Consider the following 19,229-nt stretch of genomic DNA (forward strand, 5'->3'; position numbering starts at 1 on the left):
CGGATTTTCTTATTTCACGGGTGGCTCTGGAACGCAACCCCTGCGATGGAGGAGGGATTACTGTAGTGTCTTCTCCTTGCCTCATAATGGCGTCTTGTAAGAAACATTTTTCAGCAGCCCATGTTTCGCACGCTTTTGACAGTGATACGAGCAGAGATGACAAAGTGAATCTGTCTTACGGTAGTGAAACTGAAACGGACAGTGAAATCGAAAGTAATGAATGTGAACGTGACGCATGTGTCAATCGCGCGTGCGCAGTGTGCTGTTCAAAAGCTGATCGGTCTGAAAAGAAATTTCACAAGGAACACGCTACTATTGTCCCGACTGTGACATTCGATTGTGTATTTCACCGTGCTTGAAGATATACCACACAAACGACACATTTTGACAGTATGTATAGTATTAGCATTACTTTTATTATTAGTATTTGCATCATTATTATACTTTCTACACTTCTGACTTTGTACTTTTAGTGTTTTGTAGATTTTACTGTAGTACTAGGGTGTTGTACCGTGTTAGCCATTATGAATGTAGAGAAAAGCCAAGCAAAATGACACCTTTTATTGGCTAACTAGAAAGATTATTCTAGTTAGCCAATAAAAGGTATCATTTTGTGTAGATTTTACTGAAATAAGATCAGATTTAATAAATATGTAATTTGTCAAGCAACAGATGCAATGCTTTTTACATGTTTTTTCAAGAAAAAGGAAGTTAAAATCCAGCTTGTGTCCTTCGCTGCCACTCCCCGGTGTTACACTGGGAGGCCCTGCTCCTACTCCTGACGTCATTCCCTAGACATCCGCAGAAGCCTACTTCAAGCACATGGGTCCCACCTGCTGAGCACCTCTTCAGCCCCGTCGAGTGCTGGACACATGCTCCCCTCGCTGGGACTCACACCTCACCACCCGCCTCCATCCCAAACAGCACGGCTCTCAATCCTGCCTCTTACTCTGTCTTTCCTTTAACCTCCGTTCCTTCTCTCTCTTCTTTTGTGTCTTCATCTTTTCACCATGCAGGCCCCCTTTAATGCAGAGAAACTAACTGGTCCAAGTTCAAACGTTAGCTCTGTGACTAGAGACACGCCATGTTTCTACATTTGTTTGACGAAAGCTGAATAGATAATGCAAACAAAATCATCAGAAAAGTGTGGATAATTACTGACTTACCATCATACAACAACAACAACATTAATTTCTATAGCACATTTTCATGCAAATGATGAGCTCAACGTGCTTTACAAGATGAAGAAAGGCTTATATAAAAAAGGGGGTTGAGGAAAAAAACAAAATGTGCAGGGGTTCCGAGGCCAGGGGATACCCAAAGCCCCCACTGGCCATTCTTCTTAACATAGATGATCTCAATCAGTCCTCATGGTTTTCAGTCTTCATGCGAAAGAACTTGATGATGATGGTCATACGGACATCTGGCCTTCAATCTATCAATGTAGGGGCAACATGGTGCATTTGATGAGGTGGTTGTGGCGTAAATCTCCACCACAGAGAACCAGAAAAAGAACAGCAGAGAAAGTGGTGGTTAGTATGGATTGTGGAGCCATGATATAAATGATTAATAAATGCATATACAGAATATCAGGGTTACACTGAAATGAATGAGTAGAGCAGACACAGGTATAAATAACACTGAATGCTAAAGGGCAACAGCTATGTAACGGCTATCCACTTGAGTACTTATTAACAAATAATGGCTTAAAGAATGCTTACACTAACAAAAAATGAAATATTAGCCAACAAGATTCATAAATTCATCCCAACAGTTCATCTTAAGTAATGCATTTAATTCAGAATATACATTCAAGAGAGTCTGTGTCATGACACTGTTGTACATACGCATCTACTGTAGGTGGTAAGAATTCTGTATCAGTAAACTTCTTTCTTCTATTGTCAGCACTAACACCATCATACAACAAATACAGATAGGTCCATAAATATTTGGACAGAGACAACGTTTTTCTAATTTTGGTTCTGTACATTACCACAATGAATTTTAAATGAAACAACTCAGATGCAGTTGAAGTGCAGACTTTCAGCTTTAATTCAGTGGGGTGAACAAAACGATTGCATAAAAATGTGAGGCAACTAAAGCATTTTTTGAACACAATCCCTTCATTTCAGGGACTCAAAAGTAATTGGACAAATTAAATAACTGGAAATCAAATATTCATTTCTAATACTTGGTTGAAAACCCTTTGCTGGCAATGACAGCCTGAAGTCTTGAACTCATGGACATCACCAGATGCTGGGTTTCCTCCTTTAATGCTCTGCCAGGCCTTTACTGCAGCGGCTTTCAGTTGCTGTTTGTTTGTGGGCCTTTCTGTCTGAAGTTTAGTCTTCAACAAGTGAAATGCCTGCTCAATTGGGTTAAGATCAGGTGACTGACTTGGCCATTCAAGAATTTTCCACTTCTTTGCTTTAATAAACTCCTGGGTTGCTTTGGCTGTATGTTTTGGGTCATTGTCCATCTGTATCATGAAACGCCGCCCAATCAATTTGATTGCATTTAGCTGGATTTGAGCAGACAGTATGTCTCTGAACACCTCAGAATTCATTCGGCTGCTTCTGTCCTGTGTCACATCATCAATAAACACTAGTGTCCCAGTGCCACTGGCAGCCATGCTCGCCTAAGCCATCACACTGCCTCCACCGTGTTTTACAGATGATGTGGGATGCTTTGGATAATGATCTGTTCCACGCCTTTTCCATACTTTTTTCTTGCCATCATTCTGGTAGAGGTTGATCTTGGTTTCATCTGTCCAAAGAATGTTTTTCCAGAACTGTGCTGGCTTTTTTAGATGTTCTTTAGCAAAGTCCATTCTAGCCTTTCTATTCTTGAGGCTTATGAGTGGCTTGCACCTTGCAGTGCACCCTCTGTATTTACTTTCATGCAGTCTTCTCTTTATGGTAGACTTGGATATCGATACGCCTACCCCCTGGAGAGTGTTGTTAACTTGGTTGACTGTTGTGAAGGGGTTTCTCTTCACTATGGAAATGATTCTGTGATCATCCACCACTGTTGTCTTCCGTGGACGTCCAGGTCTTTTTGCGTTGCTGAGTTCACCAGTGCTTGCTTTCTTTCTCAGGATGTACCAAACTGTAAATTTTTGCCACTCGTAATATTGTAGCAATTTCTCGGATGGGTTTTTTCTGTTTTCGCAGCTTAGGGATGGCTTCTTTCACCTGCATGGAAAGCTCCTTTGACTGCATGTTGTCTGTTCACAGCAAAATCTTCCACATGCAAGCACCACACCTCAAATCAACTCCAGGCCTTTTATCTGCTGAATTGATAATGACATAACGACGGACTTGCCCACACCTGCCCATGAAATAGCCTTTGAGTCAATTGTGCAATTACTTTTGAGCCCCTGAAATGAAGGGATTGTGTTCAAAAAATGCTTTAGTTGCCTCACATTTTTATGCAATCGTTTTGTTCACCCCACTAAATTAAAGCTGAAAGTCTGCACTTCAACTGCATCTGAGTTGTTTCATTTAAAATTCATTGTGGTAATGTACAGAACCAAAATTAGAAAAAAGTTGTCTCTGTCCAAATATTTATGGACCTAACTGCATATCCTCAGCCCTAAGGCCGGATTAAGACTCCTTAACAGGGAGTTGATCATAATTTTAACAACACAGCACACAGACCCCGGGGCGTTCAATGCAGTGCGGTATTCCTCACTCTTGATTTCAGCTCAGACTCATCACCTCTGTCGTTTTGGCATACGGATTCTTCATCAATTGTTTCATTGAGTGGTGGAGGGGGTCCCATTTGGCATATTCGGCATGCGCACATAGAACCTTGCTCATCACCTTGTGTGTGTGACTAGAAAGTAATGCCAGTCGTGATCAGTGGAAAACAAAATAATATTTCGCATTTGCAGGGAAATACGGTAGCTCTTTATGCTCATCAAATCATTTTATAACGTTCCTACCATTGTGGCTTTGAGCATTATACACCTCTTGTTTACAGTCTGATCTTAAAGAAACTCTTTGAGTAACTGTTTTATAATTTAAAGCTGTAATTACACAGAAACCCTTGTGCAAAAGTGAAAGTAATTATGGTGAAGCTAGCTTTGATAACACTTTAAGACAAATACAATTTTATTTCTAGAATTGAAATTATAGATACCCACAGTTACATTTAATAAGGTGTTTTTCCTATAGAAAATATTTTTTTGTATTTCTATACAGACTTTATTTGATGCACCTACCAAATAGAAAGCTGGTCCATAATTGCCCCCAAAATAGCTTAAAGTCATTGGACCAAAAAAAAATCTTTAATTTTCCATTTTTTTCCACTTCATACTTGTCCAGTAGGTGTGGTAAATAAGTGGATGATAGAAATCGACTCCAAATTGCTTTTTCCATCCCACCCCAGAATGCTGGAGTTGACTGACATCTGTGGACCAGAAAGGCCAAACCATTAAGCTTCTATGTGAATAATACAATTTATTATATAGTGCCTTGGTCAAGGCACGTCACAGAGTCTCAGGAGGAACAACAGGGTAAATGTAACAATGGATGCAAATAATAACCGCACAGAACACTAAAAACAGATAAATACACAAAGCATTACATAGAATGAAAGAAAATAAACCAGAGTAAAATACTAAATACAATATTAAAAAGAAAACCCTTGAACAAATAACATCATTTGTGATTTAACATCCACAGAAGTTATCCTGAGCATCTGGACGGAGAGGTAAACTGAAAGCAGGGGCAGAATGTCAGGTTAAGTTAAACGCCTTCCTAAACAGATGCGTTTTAAGTTGTTTTTTAAAAGAATGAATTGAGTTGGGTGATCTCATTAATTAAGGCCCTGACACCCATAGAGTGCCGGCCAGTGCGGGGCACAACAAGGTTACCAGAATCAGAGGACCTTAGTGGGCAAACAGGAGTGTAGCAATGGAGAAGGTCACTGATGCAGTCCAGTGCAAGGCCATTTAAAGCTTTGTAGGTTATTAATAGAGTTTTGTATTCAATCCTATAAGACACAGGGAGCCAGTGGAGGCGAAGCTGGATGGGTGGGATGTGCTCGCTGTTGCTGGTTTGTGTAAGGAATCTTTCAGCAGAGTTCTGAATCAGCTTGGAGCTGTGATAGAAGATTAGAAGGGACACCTGCCTGTAGGGAGTTACAATAGTTCATGCAGGATGTGTTAAAACAACATTTGAAAAGGAGAAGAATGAGCAAACACAGGATATGTTATAGAAGGTGGAAGTAAGAAGGTTTCTTATTCCTGGAATCATTCGCAAGGAGCGTTGTTCTTTAGAAAAATTCTCTGTTGATATCAAGAGACACATTGTATCAGCAATGATATTCAGATGTGCTATTTCATTCAAGCTTTACTTCAGTGGTGTCATGTGTCCCAGACGGCTGGGAACCCCATCCAGCCGGGATGCCTGGACAGTCCCCGAGATGGACGATACCTCCCCTGGGCCACGAGAGGGCAGCCGCCCGGGTCTGCTTGTGGTCCACTGGACCGGAGCTGGGACGCTCTTCCCTACCGGAGGACGTGACCACCACCAGGGTGCGCCCAGAAGGTTATGAAGTCCTGGATGGCAGCACTTCCGCCACACCAGGAAGTGCTGCCGGAAGAATTCCCAGAGGCAACCGGAGTGCTTCCAGGGGCTCTCTTGACACTTCTGCCACACCAGGAAGTGTCGTCAGGGGGAGCACCTGGTGCTCATCCAGGTCAGTATAAAAGGGGCCACCTCCCTCCAGTAGATGAGCCAGAGTTGCGAGGAAGGAGATGAAGAGGAGGGGAGAGGAGGTCAAAAGAGAAAGGAGAAGAGAAAGAGAAAGAAGAAAGAGTTGGTGAAGGAAGGCATTGTGGTGGCTGAAAGAAAATAAAGAAGTGGGTTTTGGACATTCTGGTGTCTGTCTGTCTGTGTCCGGGAGTATGCTTTCCACACATGGAATAATAAGGTGTGCAGCACCAATCCACCACCAGCTTACATCGTTGACACTCCGCAAGGATGGAAATGTCATCAAGAACCCAGGTTTTATCAATGTTACTTTAGACAATCTAGGTGGGTCTAAGTTTGTTGGGGAGGCAGCATGAAAAAATAAGAACACTAAGAGGCTGGACAAGCTGATGAAGATGGCTGGCTCAGTGCTGGGCAGAACTGTGGACTAGTTGGGAATTGTGGTGGAAAGATGGACGGAGAGTAAGGTACAGGCCATCCTTGACAATAGCAGTCACCCCCTCCACAACTTTTTGGTGGGTCAGAGAAGTAGAGCAGAACACTTTAGAAGATCATTTGTTCCTACTGTGGTGAGATTTTATAATGTTGTCAATACAAGTGATTCATAACCTGCTCAAGGGTTTGTTCCTGCCTTGTGCCCTATGCTTTCTGCAATAGGCTTCAAAATGTCCTGTAACCCTGGTCTGCATTAAGCAGGTTAGAAAATGACATGATATTATGAGTTATTGTGTTCAGATTGATGGAAAAAAATTCAAATTTGTCCATTTAAAATCATATCTACAACACAGTAATGGGTGCAGAAAGTAAAGCGGTCTCAATACTTTTTGAATCCACTGTATGTGTGCATGTATTTATTGTATTCCCCCTCATTCAGCCTGACTGCTGCTCGTGTACCACACATGTTGATAACTGCAGCTACTGAAAAGAGTAGATAAATGTAAACATCTCGGATCAGTGGTAGCCCAAGATGGAGAATTAGATGCAGAGATAACCCACAGAGTGCAGTGCTGGTGGAAAAACTAGAAGAAGGCATCAGGATTATTGTATGATCAAAGAATTAAGGTGAAGGTTAAAGGTCAGGTGTTTGAGGCCAGCAATGATGTATGGAGCATAAAGTTCTTCTCAGGTATGTTCTACAACTCCAAGCTGAGAGAGGGAACTGCAGCTAACTGCCTTGTCTTCTTTTTCCTCCACAGCACAGAGAAACTGCCCAGTGAGGGTAACTGATTCCACCCCTTCCAGTCCATGGGTCATAAAAATGAAACCACATGAAGGGAGACGTCACTTCTGGTTCAAGCGACCTAAGGAAAGGAAATCCACATCCTGCTCACGAAATTCTTATAATATAGCCCTTAAACTAGCCCAAGTGTTACTGAGCGGCCGTTTTGTTATTCTATTTTGAATGCTATAAGTAAACGGGGAGAGCCGGGTTGGCAAGCGCACCCCAAAATTCAGTTTTATCCGACGACCACAAAGAAGCATCAGATGCAAGGCATGAATCAGCTCTAGACAGGCCAGGATTTCAACACATCTATTCCAAGTCAATTTAGATGTTCTTTCTCCAAAACATAAAGCAATATTCAACTGGGGGAAATATCCAGGATCAAAGAGACACTGAGAGATTCCAAGAGAATAATAATAAGAAGAAAGCATTGTTTGTCATACTTTGAATGCAAAATCCTAAAATCCCATTAATGACCTATAAAGTGATGTGACATGATGTATGGAGCGTAAAGGGAGTGCAGGAGAAGAAGTTAGAATGTTGTGATAAAAAGACAGAATAAGAAATAAGACAGTCAGAGGTACAACAAAAGTGGGAGAGACATCAAAGAAAATACAGGATGAGGAGAAATAATGAATACGTATGCAAAAGAGTTTTGGGAATGAAGTACAGAGGATGAGGAAGCGAGGAAGGCCAAAGCAGAGGTGGATGGACAACATAAAAGAAGACCAGAAGAAAAAGGGCCTGACTGGTGAGGAGATGCAGGACTGAGCTGTTTAGAGAAGGTCGATCAAGCACATCAACCTCACATAGGGGTGGGAAAAGATGAAGAGGAAGAATAGGACTACTTTTAAGCAAACACTGAAAAACATTTTGAGTTATGTTTACTAGATAAAAAGATCTTATTTAAATTATTGTAATTGCTGTAATTATTTCTTTTAAATAGAATGTCAACTTCGCCAGAACAGCTTCTGCCCTTCAAGTTTAGCATGAAGGCCTCCTCAGAAGCTGTGGCCCCTAATATAAAACCATTGAACTAAACTAATGATTACATTCATTATTTAAAAGCATAAATAATTAGTTAAATATTTAACAGGGCATCTACAATAAGAACATAGCATGATGGCGCAGTGAATCTCGTGCAATCCCATTGATCTTCCGTCTTGGTTTCAAATCCTTTGCCCATTTGTGGTTTGTGTGAAGCCTGGATGGTCTTTCTGTGACCGCCCAAGTTTTTCCTAAAAATATGTAGAGTTAAGCAAATTGGCAACTCTCACGTGGATAGTCTTCAGCAACTATGAATCGGTGCATACAGATAATATAGGATGGATGGAAAGATGGATCTTCAGGAGGTACCCACGTTCAATTAACTGTTTCTACTTTAAAATTGTGTAGTTTTAAATAATAAACCCCGGTAATGTTTTTCATCCCTCACTGAGATATTGCATTTACTCAACACAGTTTTCCCTTAACACCTTAATTGGACCCAATTAACCCAATTGCCAGGTCGAAAATGTTTTTTGTTTTCATTAAAAATACATAAAAAGCACACAGGTATAATGAAATTACAAAAATAAACTAATGAAATGGAATGGAAGTCGATTAAATATTACAAATGCTGAATTGCAAATAAACACATAGACTTCTTTAAAATTGTTATTTTTTTCTGCTGACTGCATAAAATTCAACTTCAAATTAAGTTAAGAACAAAACAGTGTAAACCCTTTACAACTGTATAGGTTATTTTGCATTAGTGTCCCTAAATTCAGTGTAACTTTATGTCAGATAAATAGTAATTTGTATTTTAATACAATATTTAATGTAATAGCATTTAATATAATAACAGAAGAATTGTATAAAAAAGCATGGATTTTGACCTAGATATAAAAGAAAGGCGTAAGGGGACCCCTGAAGTGTTATACATGTACAGCCATCATTCAAAAGCAGAGCCTCATTATGAATGCTATAGGTTAGATCTTGCCAGATGGTTATATGGTGAATTATCAAGCATTGCAGAACACTGCACTAAACCCCCAGGGCTTACAAATGACCTCTATGTGGTGTGTGAATCGTTTTTGGAGGATTTTAATTATGTTTTCCTTAGAAATAAAGAGCAATTTTCATTATTTGTACCCAACAATTATTTGGAATCCATGTATTGTAGTTTACTACCAAGAAAAATTTCACTGTGATTATATAAATAGTTTTTTATTTTCATCCATTTTGGGTACCCACTTTATATGAGGCAGCATTAGAGGAAATAAAAGGTATCACGCATGTGTGTCAGAGGGTCACCCTCCGAGTTCTTCACAGGAATGTTATACAACCCCACACTGAGAGGTGCAATGCAGCTAACTGTCTTGTCTTCTGTTTCCTCCACAGTGCAGAGAAACTGCCCAGTGAGCGAAACGAACTCCGTCCCTTCTGGTCCCTGAGCCATAAAAGCAAGGCCACCTGGAGGGAGGCGACTCTTCTGGTTCAAGCAAACTAAGCAGAGGAACTCCACAGCCTGCTCACGAAATTCTTATAATAGCACTTAAAATAGCCCAAGGGTTACAGGGCAACCATTTTGTTATTCCATTTTGAACACTATTGCTCATTGTTTTGTTTTCTAAAAAGTAAATGAGAATAGCCAGGCTGGCATGCGTACCCCAAAATTCACTGTTTTATCAGCTTGTTATTTGCTCAGACGGCCACAAAGGCTATTCCAGAAGCATCAGATGCAAGGCATGAATTAACTGTAGACAGGCTAGGATTTCAACACAGGGAGCATTCACATCTGTTCCAAGTCAATTTATGTTCTTTCTCCAAAACACAAAGCAAAGATTCAACTGGGGGAAAAAAGTCCAGATTGCAAGAGAATAGTAAGAAGAAGAAGGAATAATAATATGAAGAAAGCATTGTTTGTCATGCTTTGAATGCAAAATCCTAAAATCCCATTGATGACCTATAAAGTGATGCTGAAAAGTTCTCAGGAACTGGAAGCATAACTGAATAAGATGTATGGAAATGGGTAAGGCGTACATGAGGCAAGCTGATTTATGCTATCTACAACCCCAGTTCTAAAAAAACTTGGGACGGTAGAGAAAATGCTAATAAAAGCAAAAAAAAAAATTTTATTCTGATTACCCCGCACTGTATTGAATGCACTACGACAACACCTCATTTGATATTTTACCTTGTGAATTTAACATTTTTTTGAAAATATACACTTGTGTTAAATATGACGACTGCAAAACAGTTGGGACAGTTGAGTGATTTCCACTGTGTTCTGACGGTGCGGGTCCACTCCATGCTACTGGGTACTTCTGGGAGCCTTTTGAACCCGCTACCACCAATAACATAACCAAGGGATGAGCCGGGCAAATGAGGACACTCGCATATTGCAAGGGGTACATGCAAAGGTCTAACAGTGCTTTTATTAACAACAAAGTCAAACAAACAGGTGCTCAAAAGTGCAGTGTTGAAAATTCAATTATAAATAATCCATAAAACAAAGTGCTATGGAATCTGAAAATAACTCCATACACAATCCATTAAAACGAGGTTAAAGTCCTAGGTAGGAGTATACCCTTTAAAATCAAGTCCCCGGTGATTCCCTTTTAAAATGGACATCCACCTGGCTTACTCAGATTAGGTCTCGCAGCCCAGACAGACATCAAAAAAACAGGATCAGCCGACCTTCTTCCATGAGCCTGGGACCCTGTTGTCCCAAAGCTCCCAGCAGGTCTCCCAATCCAAACCCAGGCTACATGGCTGCAACACGGATCCCCATCCGAGCCTCCTCTCTCCAAGTCCTGCCACCTTCCCGGACTTACATGGGAGCAAGGGCTGAGTCACTTCAACTCCCAGAGTCACTCAGCTGGAGTGGCCCCTTCAGCTCCTGCGTGTTGCCACACGCTCCCCTGAGGGGCTCTCCTCACGGCTGCCTGTTTCCTCTCTCTCTCGCTTGCTCATTCGCTCTTACACCGGCACTCTCCCGTCTTCCTGTCTGAATCTCTCTCCCATCTTTTTAACCTCCTCATCTTTTTCTATTCCTTCCATTTCTTTTTCTGCTTCTGTCCCGTGCAGGCTCCTTTTATTCTTCCTTCCTAATTGGGCATGGGTACGTTGCGCCACCCCTTCCACCCACTTGGAGTTTGATTATTTAATTAAAAAAGGACCACTGATTTCCTGTACCACGTGTGTAACCTCACATTTCTTTTAATAGCCCTTACTAAGCACTTGAGCATTGAAGACACAAGTCGGTTAAGTTTAGCAAGCAGAATATTCTGTCATTCATTTATGTAGGTGCAGAATTGCACAGGGCCTTCATTACTGTATTTTGTGCTTCATAATGCGCCAGACAGGTCAGGACTGCTGGCAGGGCCTAATCTCATACCCACACTCTCTCCTTGCACTTATAAACTGGACAGAATGTGGTAATGATGTTGTCCTGCTTGAAAAATGCAGGAATGTCCCTGGAAAAGGTATGCATGGTAATACATGATGTCAGCATTGTTGTTTACTGTCAACATGTCAACTGATCATTCTGCGTGATTCAATGTTTGATGAATGGTTCGATACGGTGAAGTAAATCATCAGAATTAAATGCTGACATGTGAATGTCTTCATGGTGCTTTTCTTCATCCATTTCTCGCATAGGTGATACAAGTGTCGCATATTCTCCATCATCTTCTTCTTCATCTTTCAGCTGCTCCCGTTAGGGGTTGCCATAGCAGATCATCTGTTTCCATATCTTCCCGTCCACGTCATCTTGCTCTGTTACACCCATCACCTGCATGTCCTATCTCAACACATCCATAAACCTTCTCTTAGGCCTTTCTCTTTTCCTCTTGCCTGGCAGCTCTATCCTTAGCATCCTTCTCCCAATATACCCAGCATCTCTCCTCTGCACATGTCCAAACCAATGCAATCTCGCCTCTCTGACTTTGTCTCCCAACCGTCCAACCTGAGCTGACCTTTTAATGTCCATCCATCCATCCATTTTCCAACGCTGGATCCGAACACAGGGTCACGGGGGGTCTGCTGGAGCCAATCCCAGCCAACACAGGGCACAAGGCAGGAACCAATCCCGGGCAGGCTGCCAACCCACCGCAGGACGACCCTCTAATGTTGTCATTTCTAATCCTGTCCATCCTCATCATAATGACACAACATAGTGTATTTAAAGGTCTCACATACTAACTTCTGTGTCACTGTTTCTGTCTTTTTTTTTCTTCACAACAGCATCAGAATGCAAAGAATTTTTATTTTTAACATCTTCCTTCCCTCAACTCACAACACAGCGAAACCGGACATTTTTTCTTACCGTGATGATTTCTCGCACTGCCACCAGGTGGAATCCTCCAGATTTACTTAAAGTACGCACACAAGCATAGTCAATACACTACTTATGTAGCAGCAGCATCCTCAAGCTCACGCGTCAAGTAGCGTTAAGTATATCCCTGGCCTTAAGGAGCAGTCAGGTCTTTTTAATGTGATGAGACTCTTTAGCCTGGCTGTCCCGTTCGAAAACACCAAGCCTTGAGATATGCGAGCTGCATTCCTAGTAACAGTGCCACAACTTTTAGATCCCCACAGATGTTCCAGGTGTAGCTGTTGTACTCAATATGTATACTTATAAAACGGCCTGTTGATCATAAAAATAGGCGATTGCAATGCAATGGCACATGATAGGAAAATTTAAAAGTGATTTTTGTGATCAGCAAGGCCAGAATCCAAAGAAACACCTAAAAGTGTTCAGGAAGCAAAATCTTTGTTGTCCAGTGTAATGAGTAAATAATTCTGAAATGCTACAGTATGCGTAATGGAAAATGTACTTAGAGATTTGCTGTGGCAGTTGCAGAGCTTTTCCGTATTTATACAGCTCAGCATCTGTAAAGTAATGAATATGCAGCAGTAACTTAATTGGGGGCATTTATTTTAAACTATAAACCTGTGGGATTGTTGAAACTGAGCCAGATCCCATCCAGATGAGCCACACCTAACTTCCATAATCATTTTCAGCTGACACAGGTTGGAACCAAGTTGTTCAGAACAACAAAATCCTAAACATGCAGCTCAGAATAAATCCTGAGCACCTGAGTCTATAATTAATAGAGAAGCTTATTATAGGTTGTACCGCAAGATGTGCTCAGCACAATTATTATTTTTTATTATGATTCAGTAAAAAGGGGAACACAGGTTTTTACTGGGTCCATAATATCATATTCATTTTTTTTTTACTTAATGGTAAGCTTTTTGTTCATGTTTAACATCAGGACTACTTTGTATCTTTAAACAGGGCTTGGTCTGACAACTGAAAAAACCTCAGGACTTCAGACCACTTGAGAGGGAAAAACATAAAAACATTGCCACTAAAAGTGCATTCTCATTATGGGGCGAGAAGGAGAGCATGCCATATAGCAGTGTCTGTCATATTTCCCTAGTGTAACACGGTGTCAAGACCATGCAGATTGTGCGTGAGACCCTGAAACAGACACGCATCAACACTGCCGGCTACAGTACCTGTCCAAGTCGTTCTGTTTGTGCAGACAGACAGGCTCACCCAGGGGATGTTCTCTGAGCCAAGGAATTAAAAAAAAGAAAAAGAAAGAAAAAAAAAAAGCTTAACTCTTTCCTGTCAGCTCATTACGGAAAGCATCTTAGTGCCCTATTCTATAGATTTTACAATAAGTGTGAAATATGTGAAACAGAAAATGAATCTTTCATCCTTGTCACTGCTGCAGGAGAGTGGGCACTAGAAACACAAAATATCTAGTTCAGTTCTGAAAATGAATCACTTTAAAACAGCTAATATAATCTCTTTGAATAATAAGCTCCAATAACAGTATCAGTTCATGCTGTATGTGTAAGTTAGTAAGATGAATGAAACAATGAAGCCACCATATGAACACTTGCAATGACATAAATATTTAAGAATGAGATTTATAGACTGATATACCGTATATACTCGTGGATAAGTTCTCCCATTGATAAGTCAGGGCTTGATTTTATCGTATAATTTCTGGTATTTTATAATGTCAGTTGTATAAGTCGAATGCGGAAAACTCATGCTATTGGTCCAAGAGATTATTATATGCTAATGCCCGTCCACCTGAGAGAGTAACCACGGAGCACACCACCTTTTTTTTTCTATGTATTTTGCCTACGTGAGCACACGGTAAAACCCGAACTATTCCGAAGCAACATTTGCACTGATTTGTGTTTTTTTGTATCTCACTCCCTCATACACCTTTATCGTAACAGCATCCCTTATCTACGATGGAGCGTTCGATCAGAAGAAAATCTGAAGCTGGTTTTGAAGTAGCGAAAAAATTGATAACTGCGCTGCTGCAACAAAATTCAATGCATCTGCAAAACTAATGTGAGATTGGAGGAGGCAAGAACATGTAAAAAAAAATGTAAGTGTCGCATTTTTGAACAGGCATATAAGTCGGGTTCTGATTTTATGATCAATTTTTTGGGTTTCAAGACCCGACTTATACATGAGTATATACGGTATTTAATTTCTTCATTACTTGTATACATGCCACTACAAAAACTGGCAAGTGGGTGGAAAGATTCTGTTGTCATATTAGATGGGCCAACGCAGACTCTGCTGTAGGTTGACCAGGATGACTGACTCTGCGGTGGGCTGGCGCTCTGCCCGGGGTTTGTTTCCTGCCTTCCACCCTGTGTTGGCTGGGATTGGCTCCAGCAGACCCCCATGACCCTGTAGTTACAATATAGTAGGTTGGGTAATGGATGAATGGATGGATGGATGTTACTGACTGCGGTTTTTCTGTTTTGACTACTCAGCTGCCACCTGACCATACTTCAACAATGAATTTGTGGACTGATGTTGTTGGGTTCCATTTATGTTAATCAGGGGTCCATTTGCTGAGAATGATCAATTTTAGTGAATAGCTAAAAAGACAGAGAGTGGCATAGGTAAAGAATGAATGCGTTTTGTGAGGACTACTTTGTATCTTTATCTACTTTGTAATGATATTATTGTATTATCATTACAATAATAATACAGTAGAACCTCGGGTCACGACCATAATTCATTCCAAAACTCTGGTCGCAACCCGATTTGGTCGTGACCCGAAGTAATTTTCCCCATAGGATTGTATGTAAATACAATTAATCCGTTCCAGACTGTACGAAATGTATGTAAATATATTTTTTTAAAGATTTTTAAGCACAAAAATAGTTAAATATACCATAGAATGCACAGTGTAATAGTAAACTAAATGTAAAAACATTGAATAACACTGAGAAAACCTTGAACAGAGAAAACTAACATTGCAAGAGTTCACGCTGTTACAGCCTTACGAACTGCTCGCTGTAAACACTTTTTTTTAATGAGTTTTAAGCACAGGGAAAAAAATGAACATTTGAAAAATCCTTAATTTATACAAAAACTAACCATAAACAACCAAGAAAACTAACCTTGCATGATTTGAGTTCTGGCATGAAGGAAGTGAGGTGGAACTGGGTGGAGAGGAGGTTACAGTTTTGAGGTCAGGACACCCACAGGGGTGTTTGGGAGATGGAGTCCAGGAATGCAGCCCTATCGGGGTCCCTACATACCGACAAAGAGCACTCTCATGGAAGAACCTCTCTACTTTCTTAATGGCCCAGTAGTGCTTCCTGGAAGACATGGCATGGCACCAGAAGAATTCCCGGGTCTATCTTAAAAGGAGCCCAAAAACTCACATCGGAGAGTCAGAGTCCGGAGGCAGTGGGCAACTCTCAATGGAAGAATTGTGTACTTATTGTATAATTGTGGACTATTTATGGAAAGGTGATTGAGAAGAAGTGTATTGGAGAAATAAATATCTCTTATTTTATTCCAGTAATGTGTTGGGTATTGCCCTGCGGTGGGCTGGCTCCCTGCCCAGGGTTTGTTTCCTGTCTTGCACCCTATGTTGGCTGGGATTGGCTCCAGCAGACCCCCGTAGTTAGGATATAGCAGGTTGGATAATGGATGGATGGATGGGTGTTGGGTATTACTGTGTCTTGGGTTGGGGGCTGATTTTTGCCCCTTGTGGGCACAATTACTTTATATTGCATGCTTTCTGCCAAACAGATGGCCAGAAAATCCTTCCAACTATGCCAATTGTGACTGGTGCCATGCCATGTCTTCCAAGAAGCACTCAAGAAAGTATGGAGGTACTTCCCCCGGACAGCACCCTCCATCGGTACATAGGAACCCCAACATGACTGCATTTCTGAACCCATCTTCCAAGCACCCCTGTTGGTGTCCTGAGTGGGTTGACATACAAGGACCACTGCCACCTGGCATATGGGGGATGAAACAGCTCCTGACTCTCGGCTTCCGCTGGCCCATCTGTTATAACAAAGTTATTTCTCAGTCCCGCCGGCCAGTTTGCTTCTTGTTCTGGATGACCTGTTCTGAAGTGCAGGTGGCACTCTACTTCTTTGTTGACTGCTCCCTGGCACAGACTGTAGGAAGCAAAAGAAAAGGCACAGAAAAGAAAACATGTACATGATGCCAATATCTTGTCTCAGATTTACTTTTTGGGAAAACACAAATATGTATTTGATGATATGATCTCTAAACTAGACCAAAAATATTAGATACGCTTGTCCTGCTGATCATGCCGTCTCATAAGTGCATGCCAGGTGCAAAGGAAGCAATGCTGCTGAGCTTAAACATGTTCAATAGATAGCAAAAATTTTATTCTAAAAAGTTCCTATCAATTTAGGAATATTAGAAAAGTAAACATTTTATTGCATATGTTATTTTTAAAAGACGGCTGTTGAACCTCAGTTTATTTTCCATAAAGCAGTTTAAAGGTTTAAAGATAAGTAATGTTGCAAATCATTTGCATCATTTGTTTTTTGTGTTGAGGATAGTATGTGCTCATTCTTTTCATGTCACTTTTACAAGGATGCTTAACCCTTCATCATGTAATGACTGTTTTCGACTATGTCACATGGAAATGCCAATCGAATGCCAGAGCCTGCTGAGTGCTCAAAGAACCAGAGATTTGGTGGGCAGGGCCCACCCCAATGGGATTGACAAGCAAAGCAAGCAGGGGCAGAGCCCCCTAGTTGATGTTATAATCTTACAAAAAAAGATGTGTTGAAGTTGCTTTCTTATCTGTCATTAATAAAACATCAAGCATTAAGAATAAAAAAAAAAAAACTGTTGTGCATTAAGTCGCATTTCCAGAAGGCCTCCATTCTGTCTTTCGGTCTGTTGGAAATGTTACTCTGAGGCACCATTCTGACGTGAAAACACTCATCCCCTGTAATATTTATTTTAAATGGATTAAAATGACTGAATTCAAGGAATTTTTCACATTTTTTCGTGCTCATTTTAAGTGGAATAACATACAAATGCATCTTTGCTGCTGAACATAATAAGATTTCCATAAGAAAATCTTATTAATCTGTTTAACATATTAAGAGATCACTGTAAACACATTTAGCGGTTTATTTTTTCAACATTTTACTTCAAAGCCTTTATGTAATATTAAAATTTGGGACATGCGTCTTTAAACATTACCCCTTCTGCAAAAAGAACTATTAGTATTTTCTGTCTAAAATTACAGTGTATGCAGTTGTCGAATAATCTTTCATAATATTTCATATTAATACAGAAAATGAAAACGAAATGTCTGGTTAACAAGCCTGCAATTTAGATATATTCATACATGCAAAATGTGCTTAGACTGCAACAGCGCTGCCAATTTATTATCTCGTACCCATAACTTTTTACTTTATGTTTGGAAAATGATTGCGTCTTATGCATATGATAATTGGGTTATGCAAATAAGTGAAAACGTTGCGCACACAGCATAATGATGCACACCCTCTTAGGCACAACTTCCTCTCTGCTATTTATGACTTTTTATCGCTTGCATGTAAGCATCATATGGGAAAATGATGAAAGGCACCTAAGGAAATAATAAGTTTGAGCAACAAGATAATTATGTCATCTGCATAAGGTAATAAGTTGCAAGACCAAGTTAATAATGTATAAATCTAATATATACAGTATTTCATATTGATTGTCTCCCCTCTGGACTTTATAATGGCAAGGAACAGGTATAAATTGTATACTAATAACAATGGATCTTATTTAGGAGCGTCAGCAGTGCAGCGGTTAGCACTGCCACCTCACAGCTGGGCATTCGACTTCTTTAAAAGGTGCCCCACATGACTGAATGGACAGAGAAGTCACCGATTAAACTGACAGATGGAAGAACTAAACAAACCTTGAACGCCTGAACTTAACAATCTGTTTAATTATAGGTTTCTTGGTGAGCCAGTTGCCTCCTGGTGGTCTCAGTATAGGATGACTGTTGTCATGCACATGAGGTAAAGTGGGGGACAGCTTGGGGGTCACGCACGGTTTCAAACTTGTGTCATGCAAGCGCACCACAGGGTTCCCCGACAAGCTCAGCCCAAGTAAGCAGTACCACTCCCAGGCAAGAGGGGGCGCTGTCAGTAACGGTCTCATCTCCTTTATTTGCAGCCCAGAAAATGCACCTAGTAAGGTTCAACGGAAGTCTCACCCCTTCCAGTCCTGGGCACATAAAAAGCGGAATCCCAGTGAAGGTGGCATCATTCTTAAGTGGACCACAGAAGAAGGAGGAACTCAGAGGAGCATTACTTCATTTGGCTTACACTTACTTTGTTAGTGTTTACTGCTGGGACTATTTCTGTGACTATTTTCCTTTTATTCTGTGTTCAGAAGTAAATGGGGTTACCAAGGTGTTACCCCTTATTTTCACACTGTTTCGTCTGCCTCTTTTCAGCCGGTCACACTTTTCTTCCTCCTCCAGCTGTATAGTGGAGGAGGAGGAGCCCTCCAAAGAGCTGTGACGAAGGTTTTGGTCGCCTTTGTGGACAGCACATTCACATTGAGACTAGAGTTTGCTAAAATGTGACACTCCAATTGCAAGCTATGGTCTCAATGTGAATGTGCTTTCTACAACGGCAAAGAGCACATTCACATTGAGATCACAGCTTCCTGAAATGTGACCTTTCACCCCGGAAACCCCACCCCTTCTGGTCATCCCAGAAGCAACATAACTGGAAGTCGGCATTCATTCATCGGACCACATCTACCGATGCCAGACTGCCTGCAGAAGTAATCAAAGCCAGATCACTGAAATGATCTCAAACAACTCTATTTGTCATTCCTTTTAAGTTTCTCGTATAAGAAGTATAGTGAAAGTATTGTAATCGTCCAAAGATTCGATATCGAGAGTTTGATGAATCTTGACGTTTTAGACTTCCCTGACTTTCTCATATGTAAAGTA

Source organism: Erpetoichthys calabaricus, chromosome 13 (genome assembly GCF_900747795.2).
Source record: "Erpetoichthys calabaricus chromosome 13, fErpCal1.3, whole genome shotgun sequence".
NCBI classification, from domain to species: domain Eukaryota; kingdom Metazoa; phylum Chordata; class Cladistia; order Polypteriformes; family Polypteridae; genus Erpetoichthys; species Erpetoichthys calabaricus.